We start from the raw sequence: 7,021 nt of genomic DNA on the forward strand, positions 1-7,021 counted from the left end.
TGAAAACCACAGACATAAAGTTAGACCCGCGGTCAGACAATATTTCCTTGGGAAAACCCACTCTGCTAAAAATAGAGAACAAGGCCACTGCCACTGTCTCTGCCTCAATATTAGCCAAGGCTACAGCCTCCGGATATCTGGTAGCAAAATCTACCAACACCAGGATGTATTTCTTCCCATTTCTGGAAGGTTTTGGGAGTGGCCCCACAATATCCACAGCCACTCTGGCAAAAGCCTCCCCAATAATGGGCAGAGGCTGGAGGGCACCTTGCGAGACCCCCTTAACCCCTTATGCTTCTGGCACAGTTCACAGCTCCTGCAGTAATCTCTCACCGACCCAAAAAGGTGAGGCCAGTAGAAATTGTGCTCTAGCCTGTCACACGTTTTGCCTATACCCAGATGTCCTGCAAAGGGACTATCATGAGCCAACTTCAACAAATCATTGCGGTAGCTCTCAGGTACCACATGCTGTTTGCACACTGCTGCTTGGGAACTCTTCCTTCCCCTAGGCGGTTCCCTATACAACAGCCCATCCTACATAAAAAAACCTGCCTCTCTCTTCACTGGCTGGGACCTGACTCTGAGCATCATTCCTGGCCCTCTCTAGAGATACATCGCTCTGCTGAGCCACAATGAATTCACTCTGGGTTTTGTTTGAATTCAGAATCATCTCTGATATTTCAGACAAACCCTCGCCTGATCCATCTTGAGAGACACGCTCTGTCCATTTGCTGCCCCCCTCACTGCCATCAGTCAGGGTATCTGCCACAGCCCCAAACTCTTTCTGTGACCTGGTCACTACATTAACTTGGCCAGTCACCCCCAGTATGTTATTTCCTACCAAAACATCAGCTGGAATCAAATCCAGGACAGCAGCCTTCACATCCCCTTTAAAGCCATCCCACTCAAGGTGGATTCTAGCCATCGGCAGGTCCAAAGAGTACTCAGATAACGCCACTATCGTCACATACTCCCCAGGCAGCATGTCCTCCGGCTTCACCAGATGTCCCTTGACTATAGTTACATCCGAGCCAGTGTCTCGCCATCCCGTGCTTTAAACACCATTGACCTTTGTTTCCTTAATAAACCTCTCACTCCCTTGCCATGCGTCAGTTCTGACATAACTGGTGAGCTTATCACCTCCTCCCATACTACTAGAGACGATGGGGTTGACATTAGCTACTGTTGTGCTCGCATCTGAACGTAAGGTGGTGCTGTTGTGGCTTGGTTCAGCCTGAGTGCTCAGGGTAATGGATTTGGCATTTACTGTGGTATTTGGGGTTGCTGGGTTTGGGCAGCCCTTCAGTGTCGGGCAATCTGGTCTCATGTGGCCAAGCATACCACAGTGATAGCATGTTACCTGTTCCATCCTGGGATGTGAGTTCCTACCCTCCAGGCCCCCTTGAGCTCCTTTAGAAGAGTCAAGGCCAGGTTTACTTTTAAATCCTTCCCTCCTCTTGAACTAGGGATAATGGTGATTAGTTTTCCCCTGAGGTTTACACCCTTCCCGAGCCCTGTTTTGGGTATGGGCATCCGCAATCTCTACTGCCCGTAGGACTGACTCAGGGTCCCTGTCACACACAGCCGCTCTCACATTGTCAGGCACAAAGTCTAAGAACTGTTTCAAAGTTATTAAATCCAGCAGTTTTTCAAAACTCCCATGCGCCTTTGCTCCCACAACCCACTTTTTAACAAAACCCATCAGCTTATGAGCGCATTCTACAAAAGTACAATCCTTAGACATTTTAAACTCTCTAAACTTAACTCTGTAAGATTCAGGAGTAACCTTGAACCGCCTTAACACAGAATCCTTAAACCGCTCATAATCTAAGGCTTCTTGTTCCCCCAATTCATTAAATACCTCCCTGGCTTTTCCAGTCAGTCTGGTCAGCAGGACAGGCATTCGCTGATCATCGGGGATCTGGTACAGATTGCAGAGGCATTCAAAGGTAGACAAAAACTCCTCTATATCCTTAGTATCATTGTAAATGGGACACATCCTTTCCCAGTTTTTCTCATGGTGGTGGGGAAGTGGAGTAGCAGGTGGCGATGACTTTCTCTGCTCTTCCATTACTTGGAGCTGAAGTTTGGCCGTCTCCTGTTCAGCAGCGAGCAGCTCTAGATGCCCCTTACGAGCTCTCTCTTCTCTCTCATCAGCCTCCTTCTTTCTTTTATCGGCTTCTTTCTCTCTCTCTCTTTCTATTTCCGCTATTTTTTGCTTGTCCAGCAATCGAAGATCTGCTAGATTCCGTTCATGCTCAAGTTGCAGTTTACTTGTTGCCTTTTGCACTCTAATTTTTTCTGCATCTTCTGTAGTCTCAGGTAAAGGCTGTGCTCTTGCCCCCTGATCATTGGTCCTTAACAGATTTCTGAGTTCTTGATTTGTAGCTTTCTTTCTGAGCTTATCCTCTTTTCTGAACACAAATTTTCCAGGGCTTTTTGGCCAAGTCCCTCATATGCTCTTTGCTCAGCCATTGCAGCAGCTCTTTAACCAACCAAACTCTCAATCCCAAAATTTGAATTTGGATAGCGTGGGGTTCTGACCCAAAGCTTAATTGACCTGGTTCTGTGGATCCTGCTGACTACGCCACTGTAACGATGCAGTTGTGGTGGGACCCAACTGAGAGTGCCAATTCAGGACAAATTGCTCAAACAGGGCAGTTACAGCCCAAGGCTGGGGTTTTTTCCACCTCTAAGGCAAACCAAACCAGCCAGACAGTGAAGACTTCGGTCTCACCCCACTGGCTAACCACAAGTCACACAAGCAATTCCCTTAGACACACCAGTTTCCCAGTATCACCACCAGTGCCACTTGTTATGGGGACAAATGGTTATGAAAACCAATACCCCAGTAAAAGAAAAAAGGTTCTCCTGATCCCAAAGGACTAAGCCCCAACCCAGGTCAATATACAAATCAGATCTTACCCACAAATCATGCTGTTGCCAATCCTTTAGAATCTAAAATCGAAAGGTTTATTCATAAAAGGAAAAAGATAGAGATGAGAGCTAGAATTGGTTAAATGGAATCAATTACATACAGTAATGGCAAAGTTCTTGGTTCAGGCTTGCAGCAGCGATAGAATAAACTGCAGGTTCAAATCAAGTCTCTGGAACATCCCCAGCTGGTATGGGTCATCAGTCCTTTGTTCAAAGCTTCAGTTTGTAGCAAAGTCCCTCCAGAGGTATGAAGCAGGATTGAAGACAAAATGGAGATGAGCCATCAGCCTTATATAGTCTTTTCCAGGTGTAAGAACACCTCTTTGTTCTTACTGTGGAAAAATACAGCAAAATGGAGTCTGGAGTCACATGGGCAAGTTCCTGCATACTTTGCTGAGTCTCAAGGCATATTTGCCTTCTCTCAATGGGTCCATTGTATAGCTGATGGTCCTTAATGGGCTATCAAGCAGGCTAGGCAGAGCTAACACCAACTTGTCTGGGAGGTTTCCCAGAAGCATAGCATAAGTTTGAAATACAGACAGTAGAGAGCCAATATTCATAACTTCAACTACAAAATTGATACACACATATAGACAACATAATCATAACTAGTAAACCATAACCTTGTCTTAGACACCTCATTTTTGAAATTGAAATTAATGGAGATATCCCATCTCCTAGAACTGGAAGGGACCTTGAAAGGTCATCTAGTCCAGTCCCCTGCCTTCACTAGCAGGACCAAGTACTGATTTTGCCCCAGATCCCCAAGTGGCCCCCTCAAGGATTGAACTCACAGCCCTGGGTTTAGCAGGCCAATGCTCAAACCACTGAGCTATCCCTTCCCCCCCTTTATAGAAGATTTGGAGCCACTACAGGACCTTGGTTGCAACCATATTCTATATGGTTCCAGATTCTAGCAATAACGTCACAGAGAGTATCGGAGGTTTTAACGAAGGCAGCGGCTGCAGCTACCGACCGAAGGCAAGGAGGGAGGCCAGTGTCTACGGGGTCCAAAAGAGAGCTATAATATGCAATGGGTCGTTGTGCATTCCCATGAGTCTGAGTAAGGACCCCTAAGGCTATTTCTTCCCTTTTATGTCAGTAAAGGGTAAAAGGCTTCTTATAGTCTGGTAGGCCCAAGGCCGGGGATTTGGTGATGGCCTGTTTAATTTGTGTAAAGGCCTCTTCGTTTTCTGGAGACCATGGAAGGGGTTTTGGGACCTTGTTCAGGGTTAGTTTTTGTAAGGGTTTGATGATTGCTGCATACCCAAGGATCCACTGTCGGCAATAGCCAGCCATGTCCAAAACCCCACGCATTTGTTTTTTTGTAGTTGGTCTGGGAACCTGGAGAATGGCTTGTACTCAAGAGGAGGACAAGTGCCTTTCTCCAGCTGAAATATCATGTTCCAAATAATGGACCCTTGGCAGGCAGAGCTGCAGTTTGGACTTGGAGGCTTTGTGGACCTTCTGGGCTAGAGCCTGCAATAGCATGATAGAATCAACTTCTGAGGCTTCAAGGGATCTGGAGGCTAACAGTAGGTCATCTACACACTGGATTAGGGTGGACCCCATTGGGAACACGATGTCGTCCAGATCCTCTTTGAGGATTTGAGAGAACAAGGTGGGCGAATCGGTATAACCCTGGGGTAACCTGGTCCAAGTATATTGGAGTCCTTGGTAAGTAAAGGCAAATAGGTACTGGCTATTTTTATGAATAGGGATAGAAAAGAAAGCCAAACAGAGATCAATAACTGTAAAATAGGTGGAAGAAGGGGGAATGCAAGAAAGGATTGTGGCGGGGTTGGGGACAATGGGAAAAGTAGGGAGAACAGCAGCATTGACAGCACGGAGATCTTGGACAAAACGCCAAGCCTGTTTGCCAGGCTTTTTTACAGGTAAGTTGGGAGAATTACATTTACTGACTGTTGGTATGATAACTCCTTGCTGAATTAAGGAGGCGATTACAGGTCGGATTCCCTCCTCAGCCTGTTTTGATAGAGGATACTGCTACACCTTGGGAAGGGGTTTGGTTGGGTTTAGACGAATCTTAACAGGTTGGGCAGACCCAATGCACCCGACCTGGTTGCCATGCTCGGCCCACAGGGAGGGAGGGACCTTAGCCAGCAGTTCCTGTTGCAATGAGGAAGGGCGGGGGTTGGTTCCCTTTAGAGTGTCCTCCTGCAGGACTGCCAGGACCTTATTGTGGACGGAATCAGGCATCTTCAGATACAGACCATCTGGGGTACAATAGATTGTACAATTTAATTTACACAGCAAATGTCTTTTCAAGAGGTTGACCGGTGAGCAAGGGCTGAGGAGGAAAGCATGATCGTCAGACAGAGGACCGATAGAAATGGACAGAGGTGAAGAGACGTGGTGGGGGATTAGAGTGTTGCCCACTGTCGCGGAGTGTGGGGGACTCAGGGCCCTGTACCCCCGGCTTCCTGTGATTCACCGTGACTCAGCCAGCCAGTAAAACGGAAGGTTTATTGGATAACAGGAACACAGTCTACAGCAGAGCTCGTAGATACAACCAGGACCCCTCAATCAGGTCCTCTTGGGGAGCGCAGGGCGCTTAGACCCCAGCTTGGGGTTCCCTGCATTGCACCTCCCAGCCCAAAACTGAAGACGTCCCAAAACCCTCCAGCAGCTCTCTCCCCCCTCCCCTCTGCTCCTCCTCTCCTTTCTTCAGTCTCCCAGGCAGAAGGTGTCAGTTCCCCCACCCCCCTTCCTGGCTCAGGTTACAGCTCAGGTAGCTAAATGCAACTCCAAGGCTACAATCCCAGCTCAAATCCGCCTGGCTCCCTGCTCCGTCACACCTCTCCCCCCTTTGATACTGAACTGAGCGTGGTCACTCTGACCAGTGACCTGGGGAAGTTCAGGGCATCCGCTATCAGGTTGTCACTTCCCTTCACATGGACCACGTCCATGTCATAATCCTGCAGGAGCAGGCTCCACCTCAGGAGCTTGGCGTTGGCTCCTTTCATCTGGTGCAGCCAGGTCAGGGGAGAGTGGTCGGTGTGCACGGTGAAGTGTCACCCAAAGAGAGATGGCTCTAGTTTCTTAAGGGCCCACACCATGTCCAGGCATTCCTTCTCGATGGCCGCGTAGTTCTGCTCCCGGGGTAGCAACTTCTTGCTCAGGTACACGATCGGGTGTTTCTTCCCCTTTTCATCCTCCTGCATTAACACCACCCCCAGTCCCGTGTCTGAGGCGTCAGTGAACACCAAAAAGGGCTTGTCAAAGTCTGGGTTTGCCAGAACTGGGCGACTGACAAGAGCCTCCTTCAGCACCCTGAGCGCTTTCTGGCACTCCTCAGTCCAGACCACCTTGTCTGGCTTCCCCTTCTTGCACAGCTCAGTGATGGGGGTGGCTATGGAGCTAAAGTGGGGCACGAACCTTCGATAGTACCCCGCCATCCCAATAAAGGCTTGGACCTGCTTTTTGGTTTGGGGGGCAGGCCAGTCTCTGATCACCTCCACTTTGGCTGGTTCCGGCTTTAGGCAGCCACTCCCCACCTGGTGACCTAGGTAGGATACTTCAGCCATCCCCACCTTGCACTTCTCAGCTTTTACGATCAGCCCAGCCTCCTGGAGTCAGTCCAGCACTTGTCTAACCTGGGACACATGGTCCTCCCAGGTCTGGCTAAAGATGCAGATGTCGTCAATATACGCCACGGCAAAACTCTCTATCCCCCTCAGTAGCCGATCCACCAGGCGCTGGAAGGTGGCCAGCGCTCCCTTGAGGCCAAAAGGCAGGGTCAGGAACTCATAGAGCCCTAGAGGGGTGATAAAAGCCGATTTCAGCCTGGCATCTGCATCCAGCGGCACTTGCCAATAGCCCTTTGTAAGATCCATGGTGGTAAGGTACCGAGCGCCTCCCAGCTTGTCTAGGAGCTCGTCAGGCCTGGGCATGGGGTAGGCATTGGCTACAGTAATGGCATTGAGCTTCCGATAGTCCACACAGAACCGGATCGACCCGTCCTTTTTGGGGACCAGCACCACCAGCGAGGCCCAAGGACTGGAGGATGGCTGGATCACCCCCAATGCCAGCATGTCATTGACCTCTCTTTCCAGGTCCTGAG

The sequence above is a fragment of the Chrysemys picta genome, chromosome 22, assembly GCF_011386835.1.
Source record: "Chrysemys picta bellii isolate R12L10 chromosome 22, ASM1138683v2, whole genome shotgun sequence".
Classification (NCBI taxonomy): Eukaryota; Metazoa; Chordata; order Testudines; family Emydidae; genus Chrysemys; species Chrysemys picta.